At 36.4% G+C, this 18,263-nt stretch overlaps 1 pseudogene; it reads left to right on the top strand.

Moving 5' to 3' along the window:
• The first annotated feature begins 627 nt into the window (after positions 1-627).
• On the top strand, positions 628-1,463 carry LOC140511289 (non-selective voltage-gated ion channel VDAC1-like; annotated as a pseudogene).
• Positions 1,464-18,263: the final 16,800 nt, after the last annotated feature.

Here is an 18,263-nt window from a genome sequence, read left to right as displayed (position 1 = left end):
GCTGTGAGACCTCTAGCCCCAATACAGAAGACAAATTGCCAGCCCTATAAACCAGGCAAGAGCAGATGGGTTGAAACTGGGCCACCCTACTTTAGTGAGCCAACCACCAACACCTAAGGCTCCATCACACAAAGCCAGTGACCAGACCTCTGGCTCCCAGCATAAGAAACTTGGGTAAATGCCTCTCGCCCATGCAACGGGAGCACAGCTCAGTTATAAAAGCTATTGAATAGAAAAAAAATTAGCAAGAAACAAAAAAGAACCTTGACCAATACAGAACTGTCATGGTAATGGGGAAGATCAAAATATAACCTCTGAAGTGGACAACAGTGTGAATATACTTACAATGAAAAACATCTAAGGGTAATCTGAATTAGTCTCAAGCCCCCAATTTTTTTTGGAACAGCTCAAGAGATATTTTAAAAGTTAAATAAGAGAGGTAGGAAAAATTTGGAAAGGAAAATAGAGGTATTCAAGACAGGGTCAACAGCTCGGAAAAGGAAGGAAAAAAATTGAATGAAGACAGCAGTTCCTTAAAAAATACAATAGATCAGTAGCTGCTGCCGCCCTTTTGCCTGCATGTTTGGTCCCCGTTGCTTCTTCTACTGTGTCCACTGGGAGAAGAAAATGGCTGTGCTACCTACTTATGCTGACCTTGGAAAATCTTCCAGGGATATGTTTAATAAGGGCTATGGACTTGGCATAATAAACCTGAATCTGAAAACAAAATCTGAGAATAGACTGGATTTTGAAATTATATGTTCAACAAGCACTGAGACCAGCAAAGTTTTGGGCAGTTTGGAAACAAAATAAAAATGATCTGAATATAGACTGACATTCATAGAAAATGGGAACACAGACAATATATTGGACAACAAAATTACTGTTGAAGATCAGCTTGCACGTGGACTTAATCTGACCTTCCTTCTCACCTAAAATTGGGGGAAAATGCAAAGATTAAGTCAGGACAAGAGCAGGAATATCTCAATTTTGGCTGTGACAAGGATTTTGAAATTTCTGGAGCTTCAATATGAGGATCTGTGGTTCTTGGCTATGAGGGCTGCTTGACAGGCTACCAGAAGAATTTTGAAACTTCAACATCTTGGGTGACCCAGAGAGTCTTTGTTGTTGGCTACAAGACCAATTAATTCCAGCTGCACATCAACGGAAATGATGGCTCAGAGTTTGGGGGCTTTGTTTTTTGGAAAGAGAACAAGAAGTTAGAAACTGTTGTCAACCTAGCCTGGACAGGTGGAAATAGCAACACTCATTTTGGAAAAGACATCAAATATCAGACTGATCCTGATTCCTCTTTCTCTGCTACAGTGCACAATTCTAGCTTGATAAGCTTAGGTTTAACTCAGACTCTAAAGTCAAGTTTCAAACTGACATTATCAGTTTTGTTGGATTGGAAGCATATCAATGCTGGTGGCCACTAGCTTTGTCTAGGACTGGAATTTTAAGCATAAAACAAGTTGTACAATCACTCAATTGTAAAATATTTTGCAGGATAGCAAACGTCAGAAATTAGTGTGCCTTTTTATGTTGTATGTTTGGGATTACAGTTTCAACACTTGGCAAGAACTAACAGCCAAAAGAACTTTGAGTTTGGACTACAAAGTCATGGACTTGAATGCTGACTGAACCATTAACGTTCTATGTGACAGTGGGAATTCAAAAACTTCACCTGAATCTCAGTTTTTTTCCTTTGTAAAATGGAGACAGCAATACCCTATCTACCTCATATCAACAAGGAAAACAAAAACATTAAACTGATTCCTAATGTCTGAATTTATGAAGTTTGAAAATTAGATATGTTTCCATAGAAAATAATTTGAATAAATATAGAAAAGTTATTTGTAAAAAATGTATATACAAATCATCTTCATCTTTTGTTATAAGTGCCCTCATATAGGGTTTTAAAATTGTCATATGAAAGGCTGGTGTACTAATATCTGTTGATTAACACACTGGAAGGATTGCTTCATTGTAAAACACATTTTGATAAAGGGTGGGAGAAACTCTGGGGGGTGATGGAGTGGGAATTTGTACTTTTAAAAAAATTGAATTATTAATATACAAAGTATTATATTAGCAAATAAGTTAAATCCTAATTTTTACTTGTAAGTTAATTTCTTGGAATCCAGAATCTATTTTCCCTAAGAAGTAATATTAATGTAAAATTGTGCTTAGTTGAACTATTGTAATTTCACAGCGAAATAGATCAGAAAACAATACCCTCGCAATGATTATAATTTAAAAGAAAAATAATAAAATTGAAAGAGAGTGTTTTGTTCTAATTTTTCTGGAATATTGGAGCTTGAGGAAACAAAACTTTAATTAGAAGTATATGATGGAAGGTCTACTATTTAAGAAAAGGAATCTAGATGTTGGCATTTTTATTTAAAAAATTCAATTTCACTTAAAGTCTTGCAGCTTTCCTTTTCCTCATCAATCATATTTCAAAATCTTCTTATTTTCCTTAATCAGAATTAGGATAATTTTGAGAAGTAACTTAAAAAGATAAAAAGAGCAGGAAAGCAGTTTTCTTGAGATAATTGAAATAAAATTGTAAGAGAAGAAAAGAGATAACTGTTAAAGAAAATTCATGAAAAAGAGATTACCTAAAGAGATACTAATTTAATTGGGACCATTGAAAGATGAAAACAGAGGGGGGGGGAAAGAACAACAAGCAAACCACCATGTGTAAAATCCTGAGGAAGGGAGAATTGTGAAGGATATGAAAGGAAATCATAAGGAAGAGGCTTCAGATCAATGGTAAGTAGCAGTAAGTTGTCAGTCTAAAAGTGAGAAAGTGAGTGAATGATGGTGAGAAGAGAATCTCAGTGAATCTCTTTGTACTAAGCACCAAAGGGCAGTCAGCATGTAAACCAAATATTTGTGTGTGAAAACAACTAGACTGCTTACTGGCCCTTACTTTTTTTTTTCATTTTATATCTTTCTCTTTAGATTACTCTTATAGTTACATACAAGAAAGAATATTTCAATTGAGAGGAATCTTAGAGTTGGTTATTATAAGCCCCTTCATTTTGTAGATGATAAAATGTAAGCAGCTTCAGCTGGCTAGTCAAAGGTAACTAGTGGCACAAGCTTAGCTTTCTTGATTTCCTATTTTTTAATCATATTATTTCTCTAAATCAACTTTGACTTTAGGTACACTAATTATTACAGAAGTACTCATCAAATATCAGATTTCTCGAAATTGAAAGTACTTGACAAATTTTAAAATGAATCCCTCCACTCATCTCAAAATGTCATGATGAACTGGGATAAATATTGTATTCCTCTCTTTCATGGAGATTTATAAAGTGCACAGAACCGAACGATCAATTTAATTGTTGTTGAAAGCATCTTCGTATGTTCTGGCTACCCTACAAAGTGAAACTGAAATGATAACAAAGACTATGGCTTTTAAAAGAAGTTAACAAAGTACTCTTTGGTATGAAACCTCTCAGATCTCATGAGCTTGGGAAGCTAAAACACTCACAGACTTAGATGATTACTGGGAAACTGTAAAAGAATTGTGACCTAGTAAAGATAGTTTTGTGAAGTGAAACTACTAATGAAAAAATAGATATATTTGAATATTATGCCAAGAATAGCAGTTCTTTTCAGCTCCAAATCAACTTTCAGTTGTTATCACATTTGAAAAAGATATTAAAGCTCCAGTATATTCAGTTATTCTCTTCCCTTCCTGGGGATAGATCAGTTGAGGAGCGGGCAGTTTTCTAAGTGTGTATCTTCATAGAAGACCATAGCAGGTATGCTGTATTTTCTCCATAAGCAATGGAATTGAGATTTACACACAGTGCAAAACTTGGAAATAACCTGAGATCTGTAGAATACATAAGTAAATTTAACATTTTCCTATTTTGAAAGAGGCAGGTTTGCAGAGTAGCCACTGAAAATGATAATGTCGGGGCAGAGCCAAAGTGGCAGACTAGAAAGATGGACCTGCTATAGCTCTCTCCACAAAGCCCAAAAAAAGACCAATAAAAAATAACTATCAACAAATTATAAAGCAGCAAAAGCCACAAAATGACAAAATGAAAGAGATTTCCAGTCCAAGATAGCCTGGAAGGCCAGCAGGAAAGGTCTATTTCCCCAGGCTCAGAGTGGAGTGCAGCCCAGCCTTTACTATACTATACTGCCAGGCCTAGAGGCCTGTGGGCTACCCGAGTCTTCTTACCTCACCTCCGAGGTCTTCGGTTGGCCAAAACCGGATGCTCATATGAGAGAAAGGACGTTCCAGAGTCGAACAAGGGTTGAGCTTTATTTCAGGGTCTCAGTTACAAGTTCAGGGGGGTCTTCCTTAGGAGGAAGAGGGGGAGATTTCCTAAGGAGGCTAGGATCTTAAGGGATTGGAAATAGAAGTACAAGTGGGGAGAGAGGGGGAGGGGAGAGAGGAAAGAAGAAAAGCGGAGCCTACTGTCCTCTTGGCTCCTCACGTGCTAAGAGAACTTTCAGGCTTCCTCAATCCTACTTAACCTTCAGCCGCATAGTTTGCATCTGAATACCGTGCTGTTAGGTAACTAGGTGTGCCCGGATCCGGGACAATCTCGAGGGGGGGAGATCTCTCTCCCATCACGTTTCTCACGGGAAGAGGCGGAATTACTCGAGACAGCTCGGTTCACCTCGATTCCCTACCATTTCCTGGGGGGGTCTCGTGAGAGCTCTAAGATTTAGAAGCTCCCACCTTTACCCGCCCGAGACTGTCCACACGGAATTGAGCTTCCAATCCCAACACTATACAGCATGGACATAACTGAAGCAGGCTTCAGGTCACATAATCATGGGTAGCAGCTGCGGTTACCAGATTTCTCAACCCACAAGCACCAAATACAGCTTCAAAGGTCAGTGAGAAAACTCTTTCACCTGGGTGAGAAGGGAGAAAATTATGGTCCCAGACCTGGCCCCAGGGTAGCAGCAGCCACTGCAGCAGCACCATCAATTTTTAGAGCCCTCCAACAAAAAACCCTGGGGAAACTGAGTGGTCATATAGGTATCAGCTCTGAGTGGCAATCCTGGGGTGAGGGGGAGCACTGGTGTGTTAGAGCTGGTGGAGGCAATGGAGAGGGAAGCCTACTCACACATCCTGGGCAAAAAAGCTTGTGGTTGCTCCCAGACCAGAGCACAGACCAGGAGAATAATAAACTCTTGTCCCTTTATTGTGCCACCTTGGAGAAACTGAGAACTTACAAGTCTCTAGAGGATACCCTCCACTTCACAAAGGCTTCAAAATTCAAGGAACTGGCTGGGAAAATAGCCAGAAAGGGGAAAAAATAAGACTATAAGAAGTTACATTCTTGGTGAACAGGTATTTTCTGCCATCCTTTTGGATGAGGAAGAGCAAAGATAAGTGGAAGATAAAAAAGTTAAGACTTTTACATCCAAAACCTCCAAAAAATTTGCAATGCCCTCAGGCTATGGAAGAGCTGAAAAAGGATTTTGAAACTCAAGTAAGAGAAGTGGAGGAAAATTTGAGAAGAGAAATGAGAGCAAAGCAAGAAAATCATAAAAAGTGAGTCAGTAGCTTGCTGAAGGAGACCAAAAAGTGTTGAAGAAAGTAAGATATTTAAAAATAGATTACCCCAAATGGCAAAAGGGGTGGAAAACGTCAATGATGAGAAGAATGCTTTAAGAAGTAGAGTTAGTCAAATTGTAAAGGGGGATCAAAAGCTTACTGAAGAAAATAGTCCCTTAAAAATAAGAATCAAGTAGATGGAAGCTAACAACATTATAAGAAAACAAGAAATTATAAAACAAAACCAGAAGAATGAAAAAATACAAGACAATGTGAAATATCTCATTGGATAAACAACTAACTTTGAAAATAGATCAAGAAGAGGGAATTTAAAAATTATTGTTCCACCTGAAAACCATGAACAAAAAGAATCTAGACATCTTCTTCCAAGAAATTATCAAGGAATTATATTACATTATATTATATCATATTATATCATGTTTTATCATGTAATATCATGTTGTATCATTATATTTATTATATTATATTACATTGTATTATATTGCATTACATTATATTGTATTATATCATATTACACTACATCACATTATATTATATCATATCATATCATATTATACTACATTCTGCTATACTGTATTATACTATACTATTCTATACTATTCGATGCTACACTATGCTACAATATGCTATACTATGTTAGGTTAGGTTAGGTTAGGTTAGATTAGGTTAAGTTATACTAAGTTATACTATTTTATACTATACTATATAATACTATGTCACATCATACTATATTATACCATGCTATACAACACTATACCATACTGCATTATACCATACCATGCCATGCCATACCATGCCATGCCATACCATACCATGCCATACCATACCATGCCATACCACACCATACCATACCATATCATACCATACCATACCATACCATACTATACTATACCATACCATAATATCCTATCCTATCCTTTCCTATCCTATCCTATCCTATCCTATCCTATCCTATCCTATCCTATACTATACTATACTACACTATACTATACTGTGTCACAGTATGCCACATCAAATCACATTATTTATATCATATTATATTGTATTATGTTATATTATGTTATGTTACATGATATGTAATGTTATGTCATTTCATGTTATGTTATATCATGTTGTGTTATACTACATCATGATACATTGTATTATGTTATATCATTTTATATTACATATCATATCATACCTCACTATGTCATACTACATCATATAATATCATATCATGTTACGCCATATCACATTATGTTACATATATTGTGATATAACACAATATGACAAGACATGAAATGGCATGATATGATATGGTATGACATGACATGATATGTTATGATATGATAATATATTATTTGGCACTATATTATATGACATGATATGGCATGACATGGTATGATATGATGTGCCATTACATTGCCTTATTTTATATTGCTTTATCTTACATTCTATCATATTATATTATATCATATCTTATTATATCACATCATACCATTCCATGTCTTGTCATGTCATGTCATATCATAATATTATATCATGCCGTATCATATATATATGTATATATATGTCATACAATATCAATCTGTTTTTCTAGAGACACATTGTAAAGTAGAAATAGAAAGAATTCACCAATCACCTCCTGAAAAAGACTGCAAATGGAAAAATATTGTAGTCATATTCCAGAATTCCTAGGTCAAGGAGAAAATATTACAGGCAGCCAGAAAGAAGCAATTCAAGTATTAAGGAAACACAATTAGGATAACACAGAATGTACCAGCTTCTACACTAAGGGACTGAGGGGCTTGAACCCTGATATTTCAGAAATCAAAGGAGATAGGATTAAAACCAAGAACGACCTACCCAGCAAAACTTAATATAATACTTCGGGGAAAAAATAGAATTTCAATGAAATAGAGGACTTCCAAGCTTTCTTGTTGAAAAGACCAGCACTGAATAGAAAATTTGACTTTCAAATACAAGAATCAAGAGAAACATGAAAAAGTAAACTGGAAAGAGAAGCCTTAAGGAACTCATTAAAGTTGAATTGCTTACATTCCTACATGGAAAGATGTTATTTTGTAACTCATGAGACCGTTTTCAGGATTAAAGTAGGAGGAATATATGTGTGTGTGTGTGTGTGTGTGTGTGTGTGTAAGAGTAAGTATGTGTATATTACATACATGTAGGTAAGCATATGTACATTTTTGTATGTGTATGCATGTATATATACACAGATAGATGGATAGATAGATATCAGTTTCTATAGATATAGACATACAGATAATCAGAAGTCACATGGTGGTCAAATATGAAGGGAGAATACCTAAGAAAATACAATTTACTGTTCAGTGGAATGCATTGGGAGTTAAGAGAAAGGGAGAGGTAGAATGTAGGAAGTCATCTCACATACATAGAAAGAGCTTCTACAGTATATGGGAAGAGGGTGTCAGTGAAGGGAAATAATTAAGCTTTACTCTCATGGGATTTGGCTGAAGGAGGTAATAACAGACACTCAATTGAATTTGAAAATCTATTTTACCTTGCTGAAAGGCAAGGGCAAAGGGGATAGGAGAGGGAAGATAGTACAAGGGACAGCAAATTGGGAAAGGGATATTCAGAAACAAACACTATTCTGGGAGGACAGGTCAAGGGAGAGAAAGGAATAAATGAAAGGCACAATAGAACAGAGGAAAATGTGGTTAATCTTTTACAACATAAATATTATTAAAGTGCTTTGTATTGTTATACATGTATGACCTATTTTGAATTGCTGTTTTTTTTTCAATGAAAGTGGATGGAGAGTGAAGGAGAGTATAAAACTCAAAGCTTTAAAAATGAATGTTAAAAATTGCTTTAGCATGCATCTGAAAATTAAGCTATAGAGGCGATGGAGTACAGAAATCCATTTTGCAGTAAGGGAACATAGAGGGCAACTGGCATGGAAGAAAGGTGGGTAATAGAAGGGAGGAAAGACTGGAGGAAGGGGTGGATGGAGTGCATGCTATCCTGGAGTGAGAGTGGGAAGAGATGTGGAGAAAACTTCTATTTCAAATTCTTATGGAAGTGAACGTTAAGAACTTAAAAATAAATAAATTATATATTAAAAAAGAAAAGAAGATTCTAGTGTGTAAGAATTGCCTTTAATCTATCCAAAGGAATATGTCAATAGCTGAAATCCTTAACCACTCACAAATGTAGTGAATCATGAACAGAAAGCAATTATCTTCAGCCCTTCCCACTAATGATAAATCACAAAGGGCAAATCCAAGCCTTCTACAATGAATTATGCTTAATGATTATTGGTCTTATAAGTGTTCTTGAAATTGTAAAATTTTTATTCAGGTGAAATAGCCACACAATATTCCTGAAAAGAGAGAAATAGATGACTCTTATTCCTACTAATAATGGTAAAAATTGAGTCTAATAACAGAAAAACATAGGCGTAGGCATCAATAGAGTAACAGACAATGAAAAAGATTTATATCTGCTGTAGTCTGTAGTGTGACAATCATTTATTTAAGGAAGATATGCAGAATAAGAATTCATTAAAATGCATATATATAGGTATATATACCTATATATGTATATATACATATATAAATACATAAATATGCATATATATGTATATATATACGTATATAAATATGCATATATAAGTATATATATGCAGTTCTTAGAGTATAGAAATATTCTTTCAGGTCACTAAATTTAAGCCAGGCATTTACATTTGAAAATTTTCTTACAACTCTTTTTAAATCCTTTCATAACCCAGTCCCATTCTAACCTTCCATTTTTTTCTTACATCTTGTTCATATGCACATATTATGCAACTCAGTGACAATTGGCCTGCTTGCTATACCCCAGACAAGATACTATATTCTTGACTCTATATATTTTCTCTGTCTATCCCCAGAATTGTCTACTTACTCGTTTCTGTCTCCTGGCTTCCTGAACTTTCTTCAAACCTCAGATAAAATTGCACAAACGGAAAGTAGATTCAGTTAATCCTAGTGCTTTCCCTCTGAGATTATCTCCAAGTTATCCTGTAGATGTTTCATAAATACTTGTTCACTTGACTTATTATAATGTACTTAAGTAAATCAACTAGCATATTCAATCTAAAGGCTTCAGTCAATCAATTTAGTATTCTCACAATGAATCAGAAGAAGTAGAAGAATCACCACGAATGAAAGGTTTTATGTAACATCTCCCAAAAAGCATTCTTTTTCTAAAAATATGTCTTTGCTCATGTGCTTGGGCACAGTGACACTGAATAATTCAAATGACAATATTCCTATGTGATTTAAATCCTATTGCATTCAAAAGTCAACAATAAATGATAAATTCTCTCACTCATTTATTTTAATTTGTCTGCAAGATATTATCAAACAGTTTCACCACTGAATTAGATTGTTTTATTTCTGTGTGGATGCAGCCCAAATCTGAACATTTTTTAATAGTTACAAGACATAGAAAAAAGGACAGGTTGTGATTTCTCTCCTTGAGCAAAAGAATTTTTTTTTAATTAAGAAGGGAAAAAAATTAGTAATCTTTATCACAAACATGCGTCTAGATCAAAGGATTGTTGTTTGAATTATCATTTGCCACTTTCATTTTTCTGTATGAACTTGGGAAGTTATTTAAGCCTCTTTGAGATTAGTTTTCATTTATTTATTTTTAGTATTCAACGTTCATTTACACAAAATTTTCTCCCCATCTCTCCTCTCCCTCGACCCCATAACATCTTGAATTCTGATTACCAATTCCCTCAATATCCATCCGTTCAATCACAACTCTTTCCTCTTTTATTCCCATCTTCTCTATTTTCTTGTAGGTCAAGGTAGATTTCTATACCCTTTTACCTGTATTTCTTATTTCCCACTTGCATGCAAAAACAGTTCTCAAAATTAGTTCCTAAAACTCTGAGTTACAACTTTTCTCCTTTCTTCCTTCTCCACCCATCCCCACTGAGAAGGAAAGCAATTTAATATAAGCTACATATGTGTAGTTTTGCAAAATACTTCTGTAATAGTCAAGTTCTGTAAGACTAACTATATTTCCCTCCATCCTTTCCTACCCCCCCCACATTTATTCTATTCCCTCTTTTGACCCTGTCCCTCTCCAAAAGTGCTTACTTCTATTTACTCCCTCCTCCCATTTGCCCTCCCTTCTATCCTTTCCCTACTCCACTTGTCCCCTTCTCCCCTACTTTCCTGTAGTGCAAGATAGATTTTCATAACAAATTGAGTGAGCAAGTAATTATCTACTTAAATCAAATGAGAAGAGAGTAAGCTTCATGTTTTCCTCTCACCTCCTCCATTTTGCTCTCCATTGAAAAAGCTTTTTCTTGCCTCTTTTATGATAGATAATTTTTCCCATTCCATTTCTCCCTTTCTCCTCCCAATATATTCCTCTGTCACCCCTTAATATTACTTTATTAGATATCATCCCTTCTTATTCAACTCCCCCTGTGCTCTCTTTCTACATATATATATATGAATATGTATGTATATATGTATATACGTGTATACATGTATGTATTTGTGTTTGTGTGTGTGTGTGTGTATAATCCCTCCAACTACTCAGATACTGAGAAAAGTCCCAAGAGTCAAAAAAATACTGTCTTTTCATGTAGGAATATAAATAGTTTAATTTTAGAAAAGTCCTTCTCATTTCTCTTTCCTATTTACCTTTTAATGCTTCACTAGATTCTTGTGTTTGAAAGTCAAATGTTCTATTCAGTTCTCGTCTTTTCATCAAGAATGCTTGAAAATCTTATTTCATTGAATGACCATTTTTCCCCTGAAGTATTATACTCAGTATTACTGGGAACATGATTCTTGGTTTTAATCCTACTTCCTTTGATTTCTGGAATATCATATTCCAACACTTTTGATCCCTTAATGTATAAACTGCTAGATCTTGTGTTATCCTGATTGTATTTCCACAGTACTGGTATTGTTTCTTTCTGGCTGCTTGGAATATTTTCTCCTGGACCTAGGAACTCTGGAATTAGGATACAGCATTCCTATAAGTTTCTCTTTATGTATTTCGTTCAGGAGGTGACCAGTGGATTCTTTCAATGTTCAATTTGTCCTCTGGTTCTAGAATATCAGGGAAGTTTTCCTTGATAATTTCATGAAAGATGATATCTAGTCTCTTTTTCTTGGTCATGGCTTTCATGTATTCACATAATTTTTAAATTGTCTCTGCTGAATATGTTTTCCAGGTCAGTTGTTTTTACAGTGAGATATTTCACATTGTCTTCAATTTTTTCATTCTTTTAGTTTTGTTTTGTTTTTTAATTTCTTGGTTTCTCATATAGTCATTAGCTTCCATCTGCTCCATTCTAATTTTTAACAAACTATTTTCTTCAGTGAGCTTTCGAACCTCCTTTTACATTTGGCTTATTCTACTATTTATAACGTTCTTCTCTTCGTTGTTTTTTTAGATCTCTTTTACATATTGAGTTAGCCTATTTTTAACAGTGCTATTTTCTTCAGCATTTTCTTGGGTCTCTTTTAGCAAGCTGTTAACTTGCTTTTCATGATTTTCTTGCATCACTCTCATCTCCCTTTCAAATTTTTCCTCCACCTCTCTTACCTAATTTTCAAAATCCTTTTGACCTCTTCCATGGCCTGAGGTCATTGTGTATTTATTTTGGAGATTTTGCGTGCAGAAACCTTGACTTCCCCTGACTGTATGAATTGTTCTTACTCATCTGAAAGGATAGAAGAAAATACCTGGTCACCAAGAAAGTAACCTTCTATAGTCTTATTTTTATTCCTTTTTGGGGGCATTTTCCCAGCCAGTTATTTGAATTTTGAGTGCTTTATCAAGAGGAAAGTATACTCTGGGGTACTGTAATTTCTCAATTCCTCACAATCAAAGGAGAGGAGTTTAATTCTCTCCTGGTCTGCACACTCTTCTGGGAACAACCAAGAGCGTTTCTGCCCAGAATCCACGAGTACAATTTCCTCTTCCCAACTGCCTCCAGCTCCACCACACCAGCACTCTTCGCCACCCAAGGCCCTGCTCGGGGCTGAGATTCAGATCAGCTGCTCAATTCCCCCTGGGGTTTTAGACAGGGGGCTCCAAAAACGGATTGTGCCTCTGCAGTGGCTGCTGGTGGTGATCCAGACTGTTCCCTTTTCCTGGTGAAGGAGTTTTCTCACTGACCTTGGAAGTTGTATTTGGCAGTTTTGGGTTGAGCAATCTAGGAAATGATGCTTCAGGTTGCTCCCTGAAGACTGTTCTGGGTCCTGTACCTGATGCTCCACGCATTCCACCTTGGGCTGAGCTCTGCTCCACTCCAGGTGAAATAGACTTTTACTGTCAGCCTTCCAGGCTGTCTTGGACTGAAAATCTCTTTCACTCTGGGGTTTTGTAACTTCTGCTTCTCTAGATTTTCTTTTTTTCTTTTTTTTTTTTTAATTTACTTATTTGACATTCATTTTAACAAAATTTGGGGTTCCAAATTTTCTCCCCTTTTGTCCCCTCCCCCCCAAACACCAAGCATTCTAATTACCCCTATCACCAATCTGCTCTCTCTTCTACCATCCCTCTCTGCTCTTGTCTCCATCTTCTCTTTTGTCCTGTAGGGCGAGATAACTTTCTATACCCCTTTACCTGCATTTCTTATTTCCTAGTGGCAAGAACATTACTCAACAGTTGTTCCTAACACTTTGAGTTCCAACTTCTTTACCTCCCTCCCTCCCCACCCCTTCCCTTTGGAAGGCAAGCAATTCAATATAGGCCAAGTCTATGTAGTTTTGCAAATGACTTCCATAATAGTTGTGTTGTATAAGACTGACTATATTTCCCTCCATCCTATCCTGTCTCCCATTACTTCTATTCTCTTTTGATCCTGTCCCTCCCCATGAGTGTTGACCTCAAATTGCTCCCTCCTCCCCATGCCCTCCCTTCCATCATTCCCCCCACCCTGCTTATCCCATTATCCCCCACTTTCCTGTATTGTAAGATAGGTTTTCATACCAAAATGAGTGTGCACTTTATTCCTTCCTTTAGTCGGATATGATGAGAGTAAACTTCATGTTTTTCTCTCACCTCCCCTCTTTATCTCTGCACTAATAAGTCTTTTGCTTGCCTCCTTTATAAGAGATAATTTGCCCCATTCCATTTCTCCCTTTATCTTCCCAATATATTTCTCTCTCACTGTTTGATTTCATTTTTTAAGATATGATCCCATCCTCTTCAATTCACTCTGTGCACTCTGTCTCTATGTGTGTGTGTGTGTATGTGTGTGTGTGTGTGTGTGTGTGCTTGTGTAATCCCACCCAGTACCCAGATACTGAAAAGTTTCAAGAGTTACAAATATTGTCTTTCCATGTAGGAATGTAAACAGTTCAACTTTCGTAAGTCCTTTATGACTTCTCTTTGCTGTTCACCTTTTCATGCTTCTCTTCATTCTTGTGTTTGAAAGTCAAATTTTCTTTTCAGCTCTGGTTTTCTCATGAAGAATGCTTGGAAGTCCTCAATTTCATTGAAAGACCATTTTTTCCCCTGAAGTACTATACTCAGTTTTGCTGGGTAGGTGATTCTTGGTTTTAGTCCTAGTTCCTTTGACTTCTGGAATATCCTATTCCATGCCCTTTGATCCCTCAATGCAGAAGCTGCTAGATCTTGTGTTATCCTAATTGTATTTCCATAATACTTGAATTGTTTCTTTCTAGCTGCTTGCAATGTTTTCTCCTTGACCTGGGAAATCTGGAATTTGGCCACAATGTTCCTAGGAGTTTCTCTTTTTGGATCTCTTTCAAGCGGTGTTCTGTGGATTCCTTGAATATTTATTTTGCCCTCTGGTTCTAGAATCTCAGGGCAGTTTTCCTTGATAATTTCATGAAAGATGATGTCTAGGCTCTTTTTTTGATCATGGCTTTCAGGTAGTCCCATAATTTTTAAATTGTCTCTCCTGGATCTGTTTTCCAGGTCAGTTGTTTTTCCAATGAGATATTTCACATTATCTTCCATTTTGTCATTCTTTTGGTTTTGTTTTGTGATTTCCTGGTTTCTCATAAAGTCACTATCCTCCATCTGTTCCATTCTAATTTTGAAAGAACTATTTTCTTCAGTGAGCTTTTGAATTTCCTTTTCCATTTGGCTAATTCTGCTTTTGAAAGCATTCTTCTCCTCATTGGCTTTTTGAACCTCTTTTGCCAATTGAGTTAGCCTGTTTTTCAAGGTGTCATTTTCTTCAGCATTTTTTTGGGTCTCCTTTAGCAGGGTGCTGACCTGCTGTTCATGCTTTGACTGCATATCTCTCATTTCTCTTCCCAAATTTTCCTCTACCTCTCTAAGTTGATTTTCAAAATCCTTTTTGAACTCTTCCATGGCCTGAGCCCACAGAATATTTAGTCTGGATGTTTGGGATACAGAGGCCTTGACTTCTATGTCTTTGCCTGATGGTAAGCATTGTTCTTCCTCATCAGAAGGGAAGGGAGGAGATGCCTGTTCACCAAGAAAGTAACCTTCTATAGTCTTATTTCTTTTCCCTTTTCTGGGCATTTTTCCAGCCAGTGACTTGACCTCTGAATATTCTCCTCACACCCACCTGGCCTCCTGATCCTCCCAGCCAGCACTTGGGGTCTGAGATTCAAATGCTGCTCCCCAGCCTCGGGGCTTCAGCAGGGGCAGGGCTGCTGTTCAGTGTGAGGTTAAGTTCAGGTGCTCAGGTGGCGGCAGGGCCGCCTCTCAGGCTCAGTTCCCTCAGGGAGTTTATGCACAGACCTTCAACAATGGATCCAGGCTCCTGGCTGCTTGGGGAGCCTTGGTCTGCCTCTGCATCCGCTACTGCCTCCCTAGGGGGCTTGAGTTATGGGGGCACCCCACTCCCCTTTTGACCCGCCAAGAAGACCCTCTCACTGACGCCCATCACCTGTGAGTGGAGGGACCCGCGCGACCGCTGGAGATCCCGTCCCTGAAGCCCGCTCAGATCAGCTCCTCTCCATGCTGCCGCTACGGCAGGGCTGGGCTGGGCTCCGCGTCCGCAGCACGATGGACCTTTTGCAAGAGGTTTGCAGGTCCCTCTGGAACAGAAATCTCCTTTGCTCCACTGTGCTGTGGCCTCTACTACTCCAGAATTCTCCGTGAGTTCCTTTGTACCTATGTTCTACAGGTTGTGGGTTCGGAGCTATGTGTATATGTGTCTTTCTACTCTGCCATCTTCACTCCGCCCCCTAGATTTTCTTTAGAGTCATTTTTTACAGGTATTCTATGGACTACTTGGGAGAGCTTCTTCAGGTGTGTCTTTCTGCTCCACTATCTTGGCTCTGCCCATTTCAGGAGTAGTTTGTTTTTTAAATCATTATAAATGAGATAATTTATCTAGAAGAGTCTTAAAATCTCTTTCATCACTAAATGATGATGATGACTAGGATGATAACTAATATTTATATAGCGCTTCAAAATTTAAAGTGGTTTATAAATATTTTCTCATCTTTACCCACATAAACATGGGAAGAAGTATTTCTATTACCCCATTTTACACATAAATAAACTGAGGCAGGCAAAGATGACTTGACTAGCATCACAGAATTCATAAATACCTGAGGAAATATTTGAATGGAGTCTTCCATACTACAAGTCTCATACTCTATCGTGTGACAGCACCCAACTATTATCCTCATTCCAATATCCTGCGATGAGTAAAATAAGAATGTCTGAAGTAATTTTAAGTTCTTGTTTTAAATTATGTAATCAAAAACAATGTTTTAAACTGTCAAGCACATTGGGAGGAGGGAACATTGAACAATGTCATAATATTCTTTCACAGAATTACTAACCTTTTAAGCAGTATCACTTATAACCTCAAAATATTGTGTAACCTACTCTCCACACTTTAAGCAAATGAGCTAATTAGTACAAATACAAGTCATTCATATTCTGTTGTTGAACATATTTTCAAACTCAACTCATTTAATTAAAGCTCTATTAATCATTATTAGAGATGTCTTCATGTAAATGAAGTAACAATTAGCTCACTTAGCATATAATTGTGCCTTAATTGAACAAGTTTGCAGAATTATTTAATAGTTTTGAGTGTAAAATCATATCTATGTCACCAGTAAAGTTTTATGTATATTTAACTTATTAAATTTTAATTCTCACCAACTTAGAGTATTATTTATTAGCTCAGTATGTTTTTAAAATTTTTTGTTCTATTGCTAATCTAGTTTAATAGTTTTATTTTTGTACATTCTGAAAGAGGCAAAAAAATATGAATAGTAGCTATAATTAAGTAATGCTTTATATTTAGGTATATATTCACCTGTTAGGAAAACATGACACTCAGAAACTATCAGACCACTTCAATGTTGTCTTACTATAATCAGTCTTATCAATATAGCCATACCTAGGGGTGGGATCATAAGTATTTTGCCATAGGATAATCAGATCTGTATAACTTCTCTGACATTTTTAACAATTGCTTTGGATTAATGGGCTTAATCATTAGTTGCTGCATTGGTTTTGCAATAACTTGGAACATTTCTTCCTCATAAAAAAAAAAAAAAGAATGACCATCAGAACAAATTGAATCTAAAATAATTTCCCCTAGTCTAACTACTTTGGGAAGTCAGATAGATATAATTCTACTCCAGCACTCCCTGTCTGAGGATATAATTAGTTGTCCTTGTGGCTCCACTTCCTGGATCCTCTCCAGGCAAGAATCAAAGTCTGTCTTGGAAAGGGGTGGTCGAGTTTCCAGAAATATCCATTCATGCTTCCTTAAGAGCCACATTTAGAAAAAGCCATGTGAACATATATATACTTAGCACAGACAAAACACACACTCACACAGACATCTAAGAACTTTATTTTACATGAGGAGCAAAAAATTTAGTATAGTTCCTACATTTCTAAGTTTCTTGGAATACTCCTTCAGTTATTAACTTCTCAGCACACTACTTGTTTGCTTTTTCTGTTAGGACACAGTGTATCTGAATCCAGGGACTCTTAAACAATTTTTTTTAATAGCACTTTTCTTCCAATCACTGTTTTTCTCAGATGAGATTCATCAGTAATTAACATTCCTGCCAATAACCTAATTCAAATAGCAGCTACTCTCAGTAGTGATGTGTCAAAAAGTCTCTTGAAGGGATCCAAACTTCCCCACTGCTCAGGTTTTGGCTATTAAAGACATGCACTTATACTATACCACGAATTTTAAAATTATTATTGTTAAAAATAAATTATTTAATTTTTGCATTATTCCATTGTAAACTGAAGAATCCATTCAAAATTGTATGCTCTTAATGATACTTCTATTTCCTGAAACAATTCCTTATTATACATCTGACAGAAAGGCCAATTGATTAGAAAACAAGTTGAGAGAAAAATTTAGAAAACATTATTTAGAAATGATAGAGTGACCTTTTCAAAATAAATTCCAAATGTAATTATTCAGTCACAAAAGTTCTAATCTGAGTAGCTCTCAAGGTTAGGAAATTTACTTATATACTGGGCCAAAATCTACCTCTGCAATTGCTACGCATTTTTTTTCCTAAACATTTTTTTAATATATTCATTTTCTTTATTTTTGGCTCTCTACAATCACTACCATAAAACGTAGATTTTTCCCCCTTACCTACCCCTCACCACCCCCCTCCCTCCCCAAGACGGCATCCAATTCTATATAGGATCTACACATACATTCCTATTGAATACATTTTCATTATAGTCATTATAGTAGAAG

Source organism: Notamacropus eugenii, chromosome 6, assembly GCF_028372415.1.
Source record: "Notamacropus eugenii isolate mMacEug1 chromosome 6, mMacEug1.pri_v2, whole genome shotgun sequence".
NCBI classification, from domain to species: Eukaryota; Metazoa; Chordata; class Mammalia; order Diprotodontia; family Macropodidae; genus Notamacropus; species Notamacropus eugenii.
Note: the sequence above shows the minus strand (reverse complement) of the source record. Positions and strands in the feature narration are given on the sequence as shown.